The 16,902-nt window shown below is 37.2% G+C and overlaps 1 protein-coding gene across 1 annotated transcript in view; it reads right to left on the bottom strand.

The window, feature by feature from the left end:
* Positions 1-16,902, bottom strand: part of LOC108751349 — a 48,706-nt gene that overhangs the window by 1,179 nt on the left and 30,625 nt on the right. The window lies entirely within an intron of this gene.

Below are 16,902 nucleotides of genomic sequence, written 5' to 3'. Positions count from 1 at the left end.
GTGTGTGTGTGTGTGTGTGTGTGTGTGTGTGTGTGTACATATATATATGTGTGTGTGTGTGTATATATATATATATATATACGAAAGAATCCCAGCCAGTGTCTAGGGGGCAGGAAGGGGAGGAGGGAGAGACGACGGCGAGATGAGGGAATGGGTTAGATGGGTATTTTACGTTTGAGGGGTTAGTAAGCCCCTGATGTATTACTGGCTGAGCCTGCGGAGTCAGCACTGCCGGTCCAACAAACCGGACAATCCGATTTTTTCCTCCTCTTCTTCTCGTTCTTGCTTTCTATCGGTTCCCGTGCCATTGCTCGGAAAGGGACCGGAAAAAAGGTGGATGGCTAGACTTGATTCGACTCGAAGATAGAAGAGAGAGGTGTTCCTGTTTCTTTTCCTCCGTTCTGTTCCGCCGTCGCGCATTTATACGATTTGAGAGAGATGACAACAATTTTTTCAAAAATGATACAAATTGTAATCCTTGTGTTTCAGATTGCTGGGATATTAGTTACATATTGTCTTAGAAGAAATATGAAACCGTTCAACTAATTCGTACAATAAAATCCACTGAAATTCTGGCTATGGGGAAAACGTCAATTATTTCTGTTTTCCTTTAGTACGTTCGAGATTTCATTATTAATTTCATTTCCCGATCATTAATCACATGCGACATTATAATGATTTGTATGCTGCTTATTTTTATAATATATTGATTATTATGAAAATCACGAACAAATTAATTATGTAACAAACATAATTTGACTGTAATGATTATCATGAGCTTTCGTGTTGCGCGTAAAACTAACTATAGTGTGTAGACCGTTACATTTCCACCTGAATATATTAACATGTATTAATGAAGAAATATTTTCCTATATTATTATTGGACAATTATAATCATTCATTAGGATGTTCACGCGATTTTGGTAGAGTAGATATCCAAAATTCGATGTATATGTATACAATTGTGATAATTAATTAATAGCAATTTAATATTTGATGTATATGATCATCTTTGCGTAACAAATCGTTTGTCCGCACGAGGGTTATTTTATATGTAACCTAATTATAATTATAATTAACCTTTTGGCGATCATAAAAGCAAATAAAATCAATTTATATTGCGAATTTTTATAATGCATTGTTTTTAATTTAAAAAACTCGACGAGGAAATTATAAACATATATAAGAGATACAGCAAATAAATAAAGGAATAAATGTATAGAGTCCTTACAACAAGAGTTAGGACAAATCGCCACCATATAATCAAACTAACTACTTAAATCAACTACCTAATAATTAAAATTTTAAATTAGACCAACGAAACAAGTCAATTAAGAGAAACAACATTATTTTTTTTATCAAAGCGGCTCTTAATAATACCAATATACAAATTTTTGCAAATATATTTTTTTAGTTTTATAAATTACACGCCGAACATTCGATTTATCAAACTTGAAATGCAGTTTTAAAACAGCAGTTATAAAACTGCAAAAAATGTATTTGTAAAAATTTGCATGTTGGTATTATTGAGTACTAACAATAACACTTGATCAAAAAATAGGATTATTTCTCTTAATTAACTACTAAATATTATCTAAATTGATAACACTGATTTTATTATATTTAAGTTGGATGCTACGATTAGATGCACAATATTATATTTAAATTCATATGATTATTATATATGACATAAGCAACCGATTAAAATTCGTTACTTCACTTGCTTAATTCTTATTATAGAAACTCTGAGCAAATATGATACTTTTGACATCACATAAACAAATAGTAATGTTTATATTTGATTCGATATCTTGATTGTAAGCAGTCTTTAAATTTCTTCGATGTAACGAGAAAATACACGGATATGTATTTTCTTGGCTGAAGTATTTTAGCTGCAGACGTACCTTCTAAGATAATTAAACCCCAAATCTCATTTAATGAGAATCCACGCTTCTGCAATGCCTCGGCAAGATGGCACGTTGGGGAAAACACACTTGCGGTTGCAGCAAGCGCTTACTTTTCTTAATTATATTGGTGTAATAATAACAACGTAATGTAATACGAAAAGCACATCGCGCGATTGCCTTATATACTCGTAAATTTAAAAATATTAACTTATTTTGCAAACAGCAAATATATGTATAATGAGAAATAATTCATCCGTTCTTTCGAATAGTTACGGCAGCATTTTCGAATCATTAGGTTTATTTGTATCTTTTCTTTTTTTTTTTTTTCAAGAAGGAAATTTTTGAAACACGAGAATATAATTACATTCTTTTTTCCTTGAAACGCGCTTCGTCTCTCTCGCATTCCGAGCAACCGGTAGATTTTACGCGTTCGAGCGCTACGACCGCGCCTCGTTGCACGAATTAAATACCTTTCCCGAAGACGTAACTTGCAAAGGGCGACGGCACTTCGATACGAATTTGTCGAATGAAGAAGGAGCGCGATGGAACACAAAGGTTGCCGGAGCAACGAAGTGCTGGAACTCGCGCTAGGACGTACGTAGGTGCCATGTAAGTAGAAAGACTCATTATGTAGTCAGCGCGCGCGAGAGACGTCTTCAAAGGGCGAAACCCGGTTAGGTACTTCTGTGAATCACGGAAACCGAGGTCAGGCACCGTCTAACTCCGTCGGCAACCAGCGACAACAATAGTAGAGACACCACCCGGTTCTGGTTACCTTAGGCTCATTGTCACCCAACGGCCGGCCTCGACCAGGTAGTCGAACTTCCATCGCGGAAAAGGAAGTTTGGTTTCGCAGTTCCGCGGCGAACTTTGGTCAGAATGCAATGGAGGAAGGTGCGCTCCCTTGTCCCGGTTGGCGAATCTCGACAATCTCGCAAATTGACGCGGAATCAACATCTGCTAGATAGAGAACTACCGAGGAACTACTGAGAATTATCGATAATATCGAGCTTCGACAACTATGCAAAAATACACTGTAAACAAATTACATGTAAAAGTATAATAATTAGTAGTGTACATTTACAAAAAAAATTAGAAAAAATATATATTGATATTTTTGGTCTAATATAAAGATAGGTATATTTACACAATTAGAGATAAAAGTATTATAATTTTCGTTAAAACCCACACAATTTTAACTCTATTATAAATTGAGTAATTTTTACACATATTATTTATATAATTTACATACTTTTTTACAGTGTAGGATAGGATTTTGTAATTTTACGAGATAATTAAATTAATTAACTCGAAATTACTGAAGTAATTTAAGATTCATTTCATTTTAATCGTAGCATTATGATGCGATTTCCACATTTTACACGTGCGAGCAGAAATTACAAAAATCTCTCGTCCACCACAACAGATTCAGCGACCACGCTGGGAATAATACAGACATCGACCATCGCCCGAGCGAGTGGCAGAAAATTCGTGCCGGCAGGTGAGACGAGCAGGACTGGCCGCCTTGAATTGGATATTGAAAGTCCGCGAAGTATTGCAATCAAGATCCGATTAATTGCGTTCCTTTGATTTATACGCGGCTCTCCCGGGCGAAGTTATATAAAGTTAATCCTGACGATTTTCGAAGAGAAGGGAGCAAGCAAGGGAGGAGAAGAGAGCAGGAGAGCAGCGTCGTTGCTGCAGCGACAGTGCCGTCCGTAAAGGACGTACGGGGGCTGAACTGAAGCTCGAGTGGCGGAGATCGGGAGGTTGGCTTTTCAACTTTTCCAGGAGCCTCAAAGAGAGTGCAGCTTTTCAAGGATTGGACGTCGATCGCGGGCGCCAAGTTGTTGACTTGAAGGAAGACAGAGAAAGACTCGACGGAGGCGCGGCGGAAAAGCTGTCTAGATAGAGCAGCTTTCTTAAATTTCAGTGTACAAACGTCTCACCGGAGGAGACGCGGGACATCTTTTTTCCTCGTGACCTGGACGAGGGAAATGTTTTCATGTAGTACATAGCGAAAGGCGACAGTATTATACCGTGTTGCGACGGAGCGACACGGTAACTGGTAACTGGTTGAGAATTCCACTTGCGCAGAGACAAATTTACTTTCAGAGGCAATTTATTTCGCAACATGAAATGCACATGCGCGTACCACTGAAAAAGTCTAGTAATAATAATAATTTGAGCTCAGATAATGATTACTATAGGGTTTTGCTGAAATATTTTCAATTAAATCATTAATATATATCCGACAGAACTAATAGAAGCTTATAAACTTTTGCAAAATACAACAGTACTGACAGTAAATATTAAAATGCATTCATTATAATGACATTAATATAATATTTAAAAACAATGTTTAATACAAATTTTTGATAAAAAGTACAATTTAAATTCCTATAAAAATAAGTATATATATTATAAAGTAGGAGTGTTTATATAAAAAAATTATAGAAGATTTATTAAATAAGTTGAATAAAGAAATATAAAGAAAAGCTTGTTATATTATATAACTTAAACTTGTAAAATTTAATATTAATTGTTACATTTAATATTGATTATTAATAAATAACGTAACTGTAACGTCTAATGTCTTACTTTAATATTACAAAAAGGAAATTTGTGATCAAAATCATTGATTATAGAAATATTATCTATAAGGACGTGATGGTTGAAATGATAATGGCTTTTTTTCTTTAATTCGAAAGATTTAAGTAAGTTCCACCGTCACGCGTCGAACTCTCAGACGCCGCCTAACGATTCTGTAGAACAAATTCCGACACAAAGGACACTGTGAAACCAGCCGTGTAATTTCCGGCATTTACCGCGACACGCAGTAATGCTGCTCGAGAAATCGCGCCGCGTATACAGAGTAGCAGGAATGTTAAGTATTCCATGGCTCAGCGCTGGACGTTATAGAGACCGCGCTTGAAATTCAATATCGTGAAAACATGTCGCCAATATTATGATATTTCTAAATTCATAATACCGAGCGAATAACGTGGCAGAGGTTGACGTGGAACTCAAGGCCGGATGGCAAGAGGCTACGGGGATGGGCGACGAGACGGAGCTGGAAAGGCAGAGGAGGAGAAGAGAGCCTGGAGATCATGGTCGCATATTGAAAGATACCTCTAATACCGAGTCACGGCACTCGAAGGCTTCTCATGGTGCAGCAAACATCCTGAATATACGTTTAATATCCACGTAGATGTTATTATAACTGGTGTCTTCAAAGTTTCGAAAATCCAATTTAAGTTTCGCATTAGTATATATATCTATATATCTATAATATATCTGTATACGAAAATGATAATTACATGATCAAATTGGCCGAGAGTTTAATTTAAATTTAAATATCGTTGCCCGACTCCCTTTCGAGAGACATATAGGATAACAAAAATTATAATTACAATCGAGAAATGTAACTATTTGTCTACTTTCGAGAGTTTGAAACTCGACTCAAATATAGTAATATATATTCTTTCTCTTTTATTATGTGACAGACATCCGGACTGTATAATCAATCAGGTCCAACTCATAATCAAGCAAAAGAGGACCCGATTACATCGGCTAGAACTCCGCCATCGAGGCGAAAGAGTTCAACCCTCAAAAGTCGCGACACGTCTTCCTCTCCCTTCGAGCGGTTAAATTCAATTTATCCGTCGTAGTACACAAGAGGAGACGAGGAAGGACCGTGGCTATTTCACTTGACAGATGCCTTTATAGCTGAAACGTGCCGCGATAATGTAACACGCGGTAGTGGGTAATGGAACTTATGATATATCATGGCGACGAAGAGAAAACCGCGCGGTCGCGTATAGAGAAAATGATCCCACTCCTTCGCTCTAACATCGTAATATTTTTCTGTGAAGAAGCGCGAAGAGAGCTTTTACTCAGGACTGCGCCGGGGCGTATATATAAATGTGTACGTATATATCCGCTGCACTAAATTAAATACGTCAGCGATCCACGACTCTTCCTAAGTACGTACTCATCGACGTTGCGAAGGTCGGTAAAGGTGAGATTATGCATGGAGAAAAGAATTTTTCTTGGCATCTTTTTTTATTTTTAAATTATATCTGTCCGTGGATATACGTGTCACGTTCGTATTTAACATTTTGTAACATGCCTATAGCAGATAAAATCGATATTCAGCCTCGAGTTTGATCTACCCGTGTTAATGAAAGATCCTCAGACATTAATTGTCACAATCTAATATTCTGTAATTTCGTTATAATTGATCTATTATTCTACAATTTTAACACAATCTATTAACTGATGACGTCTGAAAATTATTAAGAAGAACTTAATTTAAATGTTAAACTAAAATTTTAATTTTAATCTCTCTCTTTATCTTAAGCAAAAAAAGTGTCAATTTCTTCAAATCTTAATATGTATCGAGTTTAGCATGCACCCCCTCTCAGTGTAAGCTTTTTAAACATTTCCTTTTTTATAAACCGAATATTTATGTTTAATGTTAGATCAGTGCTGTCCAGAATTTATAATTCTGATCATTAACTTAATTGAATTGTGTCAGAGTTATCGCCTATTACCTTCATTATCTATTATTTAAAAAAGAAAGTACTTTCAATATTAAAGTATTTTTATGTTTAAAATCTAAGAATTTGATTCTACACGGGGGGGGGGCAGAGAGATTTTCTTCAATTATACAATAATATATTTTGATATCATTAACAATCAGTGAAGCTATATAATAGATATATGTATGTATTGTACGATATATTATTTTTATATTTTAAATTGTTTTACTTTTAAAAGCGATACTATCTCAAAATTATCAGATGAAACGACAATCTCATCTTCTATGATTATATTTCATCTTCTATCGTCATCTAATAATCTAAATTTAAAACGAAATCTTATCTAAGACTTGTTTACGTATATAATTTATCTTTATCTATATACTCGTAATTTTAATTATCCAAACGCAGTACTATTATGTACAATATGTACATCTTTTTCATTCGGTAAATACTAAATTATTGAAAAAATAATCCCACGTTAATGTATTGCAGCGTTGAATATAAAATTGGCTCTTAATTGAGAGTTCTAATTTCTTCAATCGTTCAATGGATTAATACAGATACTCGTAATGGAATTTCTAAAAGCCTTTCGTGATCGTCTGCGACAACGGCAGCGAAATCGTTAAAAAGTATCCGGTGAATGTCGACCGGGAGATAATTTTACTGATCGCAGGAAGGATACCGGGAGTATCCGCTGTTCCGCGGGTTGTGGGTTAGCGGAAAAAAGGAGGGTGGTTTCCGAGCGGGGAACACATCCACGGAACCGAGCCTAATGGGAAGTGGAGGCTTAATTACAGGTTGAGGCGGATATTAAGGGTATGCACGGCAGCGCGGTATAAACGTTGCAGCTGTCGTGTGTGTCTATCGACCGAAATTGACTCGTGCACGATAGACAGAATGAGATGAGAGGAGGACGCGCAAAGAGCAATAGGGGGTGGAGAGGGATAGGAGAAAAGGGATGAAGAGGGAGAAGGACTGCGAAGATGGTCGCCACAGTGTTGCTGCCACGGGCTGCATTAAAACGCCATAATTCAAATTCACCTGGCAGGTCTAAAATAAACCAATTAGAACGTTCCACATAAGCGGATATTAAGATTCTCATCCTAGATATATGCAGTCTCGTGTGGGTGGCGTTTAGGTGGTGCATCGTCTCTCCTTAAAGCGCTCCCGTACACACGTCAAAGGAGCCACGCGTGTACACACGCGCCGAATAACGCTGGACCGTTTATCGAGGACCATATTCTCGCTCTCGACCCTTCACTAGGACGCTATGCGAAACGCTATCCCACCACGAGAGAGCTGCTGAACCGCAGTGGATGCGCTCTGTTAGCGAGACTAAGATATTACAGGCATATCTCTGTCGCGTTATCCAAGTAACAGGAGTAACGAACGCTTCGATATACTGTAAAGTGATGAGTTATTTAACAATTCAGAAACGATTTTGCTTAAGTATTAGAAAACTTACAGATCTAAAAATAATTTTGTACGACTATCAAAATAATTACATAGAAATCTCAAGCATGATGATCAACGCTGTAAAAAGTTTTCACATTTTTCAACCAATTCTACAGAATTATTTTGACATTATTATTTTCAAACAAGATTATTTCCGGATCTTAGCACACAAGTTTAAATATAGTTCAGCGAAACTATCCTTTCCCCCCCCCCTCTCTCTCTCTCTCTCTCTCTCTAATATGATTGTGTGTATCAGTAGAAATTGGCCAAGATTTAGTTCTAAAAACGATAGTTCAAAATTATACATAAATTTAAAATTTAGTACCATCATTTCTTGTCAATCCCTTTGACATAAATTCACATTTAACATTAATAAATGAAGTATGTAACATTCGGATATTATAAGGATATATTATCGGATGAAGTTCATTTCGTTTTAATATCTGGAATCTCTAGTTAACGAGAATAGCTCCTTCTCAGACATCCGTTTAAGCGGCTATCCACGACGGTTCTCCGGGATCTCTTTAGATTCTGCTTTGTGTACTTTGTGGTTCTGTCGGCCGCTCAGTCAGGGACTGGCGCATAAACGGTATCGGCAAATCCGATCTGAGATCGTCCAAGTCACGCGACAGGCGTACTGCGCGGACTTCAGGGGATTCTGCCGCGTGACGCGGCAGTCATTTTATTTTCTATGCAAGAAAATGCAAGCATAATCGCTCAAGCTCGCGATGCGCCGACATGCGATGATACCCTTCCGCGTTCCGACTTAGTTTGAAATTCTGTGCATGCACATAGAAGACAATGAATATTCAATGCAGCCAAAGACGGCGGATAGCAATTCAATTATGCGGTTCGATAACCCGCGTGCTATTAATTATCGAAAACGACGTATCTCTGAAACGTTTCGGTGCCGACAAATATTTTCACTTGTGTCGTGGCTTTCGGGTCCAAGATGATTTCGAGTACACGAGATGGATACGATACACGGAAAGAACGGTTTTGCTGAAGTATCTAAAAATTTAGCTAGATACAGACATCAAAATAATTTTGTTGGTTTATATATAAAATAATTATGTAGGATGTTCAAAATGGTTGTTAGAATAGAAAACTTTTTGTAGCATTACTTATTATGATTAAGATTCCTACGTAGTTATTTTAATGATCCAATGAAATTACTTTTAGCTTTATATCTAGCTAAATTTTTGAATATTTCAGCAAAATTATTCTTTTTATGTAGAAATTGTTCAATCTTTATGCACTTATTTTCCTTTGTAACATACGATATGTACAGATGGGTGCCTCGATTTAATTTTTATTACCTTTAAAAATGCATAAAAATTATTAAATGATTCTTATATGTACTTTAATATTTTTAGAAAATATTTACGAAGTTGTATTAAAAGAAAGAAGAATAGGGAGACCAATTGTTTATCCACGTACTCCTAGTATTTAAAAAAATGCGCAAGACATGAATGATCCAATCGTGTGTATCAAGAGATAATTCAACGTGATTCATGAAATTTCCAATGACTCCCGTCAATTTGGCGACAAGCCATCAGGGTCGAGCCCGAGTAGAAAAAGATCGCTGGGTGCAGGACAGAAATTAGGAGAGTGAAAGGCGGAAGGATCGCGCCACCATGGCGCTGGCATAAAGAGAGGGTAGAAAAATGGAGTGGCGGAAGGGCAGGGATAAGAACAAGGATAAGGAAGCGGATAAAAATTACAGATCTGAGTCATATATTCGCCGTTGAGATGGTCTGCCAGTGACTTCTCTGCTCGGGAGCTCTTGGCAGACTCACTATTCCGCAGGAGTAGTAGCCGCATACGTCAGACAGGCCTACATATGCCGTGTCCTCGACTACTGCGTGCGAGAACCCGGATTGTCTTACCGTCATAGTCAGCCGTTGTTCGTTAAGTTCACGTTCCTCAGGGCAAATAAAATACTCAATGCGCACATTTTGCACAGCAAACACAGCAATACGGTAATATGAACAATCGGCCGAAGAACATAATTTTGCTAAATTTTCTGCTGAAACATTTTTTTTTCTCGTATCGAGTCCGAAATTCATAATTGCAAATAATTTTCAGTCTTTGATTGAGGATTTAATTAATTACAGATTCGTATTTTGGATTAATATTTCGCAGGTCTGTTTTACGAATGCGTTTGAAAAATTTGTTATTATTATTCACGAATCAACTGTAATCAATTTCTAATTTTTAATTATTAGCTTAAATAATTCTAAATTCGAGTACCATCTTACCATAATTAATGAAAGCTTTTTTGTTTGATATTTTGTTTAATTTCTGTTACAGTTTACTTCAAAAATCTATCCAAAATCTAATTATTTAATAATTTATTATGAGTAACTATAATTATGTGACTGAAGATGTGTTAGAAAAAAATAATTTAAGTGTCTTATGTACATAAAATTTGTCATCTAAATAATAATAAAAATCTACGACTCATCGATCTGAGATTGTCGAAATAACAAGTAACCCAATCAGCGTTTCAGATAGAATTAAAAAATATTTTAAGACTATAAATTTTTGTAAAAATTAAATACAGATCAACTTGAATATATCATATATAATATCACTTTTATGAAACAGATTATTCATCATAAAACGATTGACCACGAATACCAGTCTCAAATTCTTGACTCGAATTAATATATGGAATATTCTGTTGAACTATCTCAATGTAGTAGAATATTAAATAACACATTATTAATATCGTATGAAACATAAGAAAATATATGTGATTATGTAGTTTCAATTTTTAACATTGGTTTCCTAATATTTATAGAAACTCATTCATGCTTGAGTTAAATCGTATTATAAATTACATTAGTTATGTCACATCGTCGTAAAATTTAAATCAACTGACAAGTTACTGTGAGGAAGAATTAATATCCTGTTTCAGTAGAATATGAATAAATTTTCCGTTATATGAAATTTAACGGGATCTGTATTATTCTAGTGTGTATAAGATTAATAAGCCGCATTTGTCATTCGTCTCTGTTCTTCGTGAGGCTTTTAAATTTCCGCCGTGGGCTCGCATGCCTTTGTACTCATACCAATTTGCCGCGCCATCGCTCGAAATGGAACGAAGATCTGGATATACCGTGGGTATGTTTCGCATATTTAAGAACTTGTAAAAGTGAACGTGACAGCTTGACGGTAAAACTCTTCGACGGGGCCGACACACGGAATGGCAGAAGGAAATAGATATATTTATTGGCCGTCGATATGATCTCGTAAGGACAGACTTCCGCGGAACGCCTCTACCTCTTACCAATTTTATTTTCTTTTGTTACTGATATACGTTGTGGACTGTGTTACGTCGTATACGTATAATATACGCAACAAATATCGAAGACTCATTTTCATTCACTGCTATTCCTTTGATGTCTGACAGTGTAAAAAAATTGGATCGGACCGATAACAACTTTCTCAAGAGCATGTAAGACATACCGCAATCGCGCCGTGCAAATCGTTTCCCCGGTTTCTAATTTCTTCGTTAATGGCTAGGCTTCTTAAATCGGTCTATCGCGCCGAAGTCGGGTAGCCCACGTACCGACTCTATCTCGGACACCTTATATATCAAAGTCGAAGTCGTTATTCGACAAGCAGAAAGATCCTTCTGGGACGCCTCTGAGTCCTCTCTGATAAGCGTAGCGAGTAATGAGTAATAGGCTGCTTATTTTCTCAAAGTTCCCTTCGCGGAGACAAGGTAGGCGAACGCCCGGCGTTAGGTGGAAAAGCGACAGCGGGGGTCGCGATAGGGAGAGGGGCGGAGGATGGTTGGAAGTGCCAGTAGATAATACTATTAATTTACTTCCAAGAATCGTAAAATTACGATGAAACTTTAAATTGGATATTTTATCTGAGAATCTCACGCCGTGCGCTCGCCGCCCCGGCCTCGGTACTCTTTTCCTTTCGTTTCACCCCTCCCCTCCCCCCCTCCCTCCCCACTCCGCTCGCTTTCTCGCATCCACGCCAGGCCCGGCTATCTCTCTTTCCGCTCTTTCTCGATTTATCTATCTATCTATCTGTCCATCGCCGTCTCTTTCCCACCGTCGGGCTTATACTTCATCCCCTTGTTTTTCCCTTCCCTTTTTAGCTCGGCGCGCACGCCATTCAAGGGAACAACGTTTCCATTGAACGAGCTGACTAACCAATAGCTCTTATCTAGGATATATCGTTCGCGAGTTCCTGTAATGTGTAACGCGTACTTTGCAATCTTTCTCCTTCCCCACATGACGGTAATATGAAAAGTAAGAAAATAATATACAGAAGGCGTCATCCATGCCTTTCCACTTGTGAAGTTAATTCGCCATACAGCCTTGGCCATAATTATAAAGCATCCCCGAAAAATTGAAACGTAAACGTTCTATATTTAACGAAAAATAAATTAAAAGACAGTTTTATTGATAAATATATACTGTTTTTCTAACAATTTTAATACTTTATTAATTTTCCTTTAACTCTTATTACCGTCTTTTTCAAGAAAATGCATTAAACTGAGATTGCACTTTGTATTTATGATCAAGGCTGTATGTAATGTACATATGTTACGTACACATACATGAAGAGAATCAAGTTTAAATGAAAAGGCATCAATGATGCCTTCTATTCAACTACAAACGGCACAAAGGGCAACTGCGTGGCTATTGTGTCAATTAATCCGCTTTGCACTTGTGCCGTGTATACTCTCTTGTATTATCTAATTGTTACAATTACTCTTTTCACTCGACAACCCGCAGACCGGAAACGTTTCTTACCGTGCAAACCGTGAAATATTTGAATCCAGAGGAGACCATAAAGCACGACACGTCGTTGGAGCCGGGTTAAGAGGCGGGCCAGGTCGACGAGATAATCGGCGAATTAACCATTCAAATCGACGGAAACGGGAGGGCGTACAAATCGCGCCGCCACAGAGTTAAGCTCCAATTCATCCATCGTTCGGCGCTTATTCCATGAGGTCCTCCCCCATCAACCCCCTTCGCTCGCCGTTCGGGAGCTACGTGAGATCCGGCGTCACCGTGGGGCTTAAAGGGCTTTAAGGATTTGGAAGTGCGAAAGGTACCCTTCTCTCTTCCCCACTCTCTTTATCTCTCTCTCTCTCTCTCTCTCTCTCTCTCTCTCTCTCTCTCCCCCTCTCTCTCCTTTGATGATCTCTCGCTTTCTTTTTATGTTCCCCGCAAATTTACCATATTACTCGCGAACCGGGTTCATATAATAAAATTTGTTGGCCGTAAAACACAATTTCGTCGACATAATAATGCAACATGGTGCGGCTCCCTTCATGTGCCGGACCAGACTTGCGATCGTACGCGCGTTGCAAAATTATGCTGTACGGTCGTCTTTCCGGGAAAGTTAGCGAACGTGCCAAAGAGATAATTCAATCGAAGTGGAATCTATTGTGTACTTCGGTCTATCGCATCGTGTAAGTAACAGATGCAAATTGAATTAATCAAGAATATGTTGATGACACAAATCCGCGCTAGAATCTCGTAATTGTACATAGTTACTAGTACTACGAGTATCTCGTTGTGTCCTTTTAACACTCGTTTATTAGAAATTTATAGAGGCTAAAGGAAGCTATAGAAAAATTTTGTACTTCCAATTTTCCAACAATTTATGAGCGCTCATTATTAATTTTTGCGTTAAAAATAATTTTTTATGAATGATATTATCTTCTATCTGTTACATTATCGAATTATATTTTTACTCCCTTCTGCAATCTGGATCTTTGTGCAGCTCAAGTTTTTTTTACTGTTCTATGCTTTCAAAAAATGTAGAAGAATTCAGGATTTCAACATTTCTATTACGTAACCACAAATATTACAAGATATTTTAGGAGGAAAATTGCGGGCTCTGTCCTCTTTTATTTCGCAATTTCAAAGGAATTTGAGAATGAAATTTCGCTTGAGCCAAAAATGACCCAGATTGCAGACGGACGGTTAATGCATGATTGTGGCGAGTAGAATTACAGATTTTTACTTGCAAATCTGCATGTAAAAGTAAAATATAAAATATTGTAGATGTAAAAGATAGAATAAATAAATAAATTTTATAAAATGCTTGTGTGTAAAATTATATAGAAATGTTATTGTACAAAAAAATGTTACAATACTTAATTAGCAGATGTTTATTGTATCACGTTTAATAAATCCGTTCATATTTGAACAAGAACAAATGGTAACGAACAACATAATCAACGAAAGTTTGCAAACTGAAAACTTCTGCATCTCGTAACTATACAGCTTCATTCCGCCATGTACGAAGAGAATAATCGACCCCTTTAATAACAATTAACTTCGTGGATGAAATACTGACTGAAATTATGCGCATTTAGTAAATTCGTGATATGCAAATTATGCAAATTATTTGATCAATCTTTTCCTGTCTGACGTAAATCTTTCATTATTATGCACTATTTAAAGGCGACGATTAAAATTTATTATTATGTAAAGTATTATTACGTGAAGCTTCACTACTCGACGGGATTAATGATTTTATTCTCGTCTCAATATATGAATATATTAATGCAATATTTATACGTGTCGTTGTAATGAGTTGGAAATTAATTATTTAATGGGCCAACACATGCAGTCACAGAAGAAAAGCTCTTTCTGTGCGACCGCTTTTTGCCCATTTCGCTTTTACGTAAATCAAGCGTGTTTTTTTTCACAAATCCGATCTAACGACGCAGAATAAATACAACGAGCGTGACGAGTCATCCCTCCTCGCCACCAGTATCCAGCTAAGCGTCCTAGTCGCTGCACAACGAATGGCACCTCCACACCTCCGAAATGAACCGCAGACAAGTAAGCGACGCTCTCAGGCCCTCGCCTCCTCGCGGCACATTAACCTTAACGACCTTTTAGCGAGTTCTTTTTTCAAGCGTCGGAGGCGGGCGGATTTTTTCCTGCCAAGTCCCCGAGATTGCCGTGTCGCCAGCTCAGCGCCTCTTAATGTTGGCTTTTTCCTGTCTCTTTTTCACTCTTTCCCTTCCCATTTTCTTTCTCATTCTCGTCCCGTTTCCCTTTCCCCTCCATCTATTCCGAAATACACTCGAATTTTGATGTACTACTTGAGAGCTTTTTCTTGGTGTCTCGAAGGCACACAGTGATTATAGAACGACTCTTTCAAGACTGGACGAAATCGTGTCGTGTGTGTGCCATTTGTCTCGGGAGATTTAAGGCGATCGTTCTCCACGGATCTCCGCCGACGGCGAAATATATCGTCCTGTTGGTTCTTCCTGAAAGGGTTGTTGATACGGCCCGTCCAGTCCAGGCAGTGTAAATTACAATTTCAAATTATATTAGTCTCGGGCAAATAGTTCTACCTTAGTTTGCATGGAGAATGAAAGATATACGGATAAATATAACTCGCTTATAGAGATTCGATAATTTCGCCACATTCGTTAAAATATCTATGAATTTTTTAACGTTTGATATTTCTTCATACTTTCGGATCATATCTTTGTCTTTGACGAAGCGATTCCAGATGTTGAACACTAGAGATCCTCAAACAAGTGATTGAACACTGTTTAGACAATTTCTGATCCGTCATATTTTTCAGAAGACTTAAGATAGAATGAGATGAGGGGATATTTCATTTTATTTTATGCATAATCTATCTCATTCTATCTTAAGCAGATCCTGAAAAATATGGCGGACCAAACATAGAGTCCAATCACTTGAAGATCTCTAGAGAAATGGTTGCCACCTCTCCGATTTTTAATCGAAGGCTCCGACTTTTTGACTGAATTTTGCGAGTCTCCGACGAAAAAATCTCCGGCTAACCGTTCAAAATTGTGAAGACTTTTTTTCTAACGTGCGTCGATTTTCCTCCGGTTTTTAAAAAGATGTTCTCCAGCGAGAGGGACAAATCTGATGATCTCTCTTTTTAGAGAGAGCACTACAAGAAAGTTTCAATTTTGGCAATTTTGACAGTAATTATCGATATCGAGCAGCTTAAATAGAACACAGAAGTCATACAATAATATTTTAAAGATATCATTATGACCTTGTTGGTCACTTATAAGTTTATTTTTCAGTATTAAATGGCGTCATGATGACATCCTATGATATCGTTATGACCTAATTATGATTCTGTATCCTACTTGGGAGATCATTACTTGGGGACGTTCCAGGACGTCCCTTGGATAAAGTATGCTGTGTGGAGCACTGTTGGTTACCGGAAAATCCCGTGTAACGTGGAGTTACAACATTTTCTAAAACGATTTCGCATATAACGTCTAACCTAGGTCTTTACAACCTTCTTCGCGAACCAGCTAAAATTTTTTTCCCATACTTCCGCTTCGCCCTGGTCGGAATCTCGTTTGCAAAATACGCGCGCGGAATATCGAGGAACGTTTCGTCGGAGACGAGGATGGACTGCTCACGAGGATCGACCTAGAGTTAACTCCGACACAGTGACTTATGACGATTTGGGGCAATCATGTGCGAATATACGGAAAGCATGCCGTGTACTTCGAGAAATTTTCACGAGTATGCCAATTTAAAATGGTACTCCGGTCGATTTTCAATGTGTATGAGAATTGGCCAGAATTGGCCGAAAGCAATTATTGTTAACAACATTATCCACTACTTTATTAATAAATTACTTTAAAATTTCACAATGTTAATTCGGCTATGTGCGTCCGTCTAATTGTCTGCAAATTTTTAGAAAATAGCTTAAATTTTTGGAAATTCTCTTTTTAGGAATAGATATTTAAAGACCTTAACTCTGCCGAGATAAAATATGAATATTACATATAAATACGGTCAAATCAATTGATTATAACGAAGATGAGATTCTCAGCAACATAAGACAAATCAAAAAAAGCTTAAAATGTTAAGTTGTAATGTGTCACATTTGGACATTTTTAAATAAATTTTTCAAATAGTTGCAGATTTTTCGTACTTACATTAGTTGTATAACACACCTGTTATATTTATTGCAAAGGGTTTATATTAAGG

Source organism: Trachymyrmex septentrionalis, unplaced genomic scaffold (genome assembly GCF_001594115.1).
Source record: "Trachymyrmex septentrionalis isolate Tsep2-gDNA-1 unplaced genomic scaffold, Tsep1.0 scaffold44, whole genome shotgun sequence".
Taxonomy (NCBI): Eukaryota; Metazoa; Arthropoda; class Insecta; order Hymenoptera; family Formicidae; genus Trachymyrmex; species Trachymyrmex septentrionalis.
Note: the sequence above shows the minus strand (reverse complement) of the source record. Positions and strands in the feature narration are given on the sequence as shown.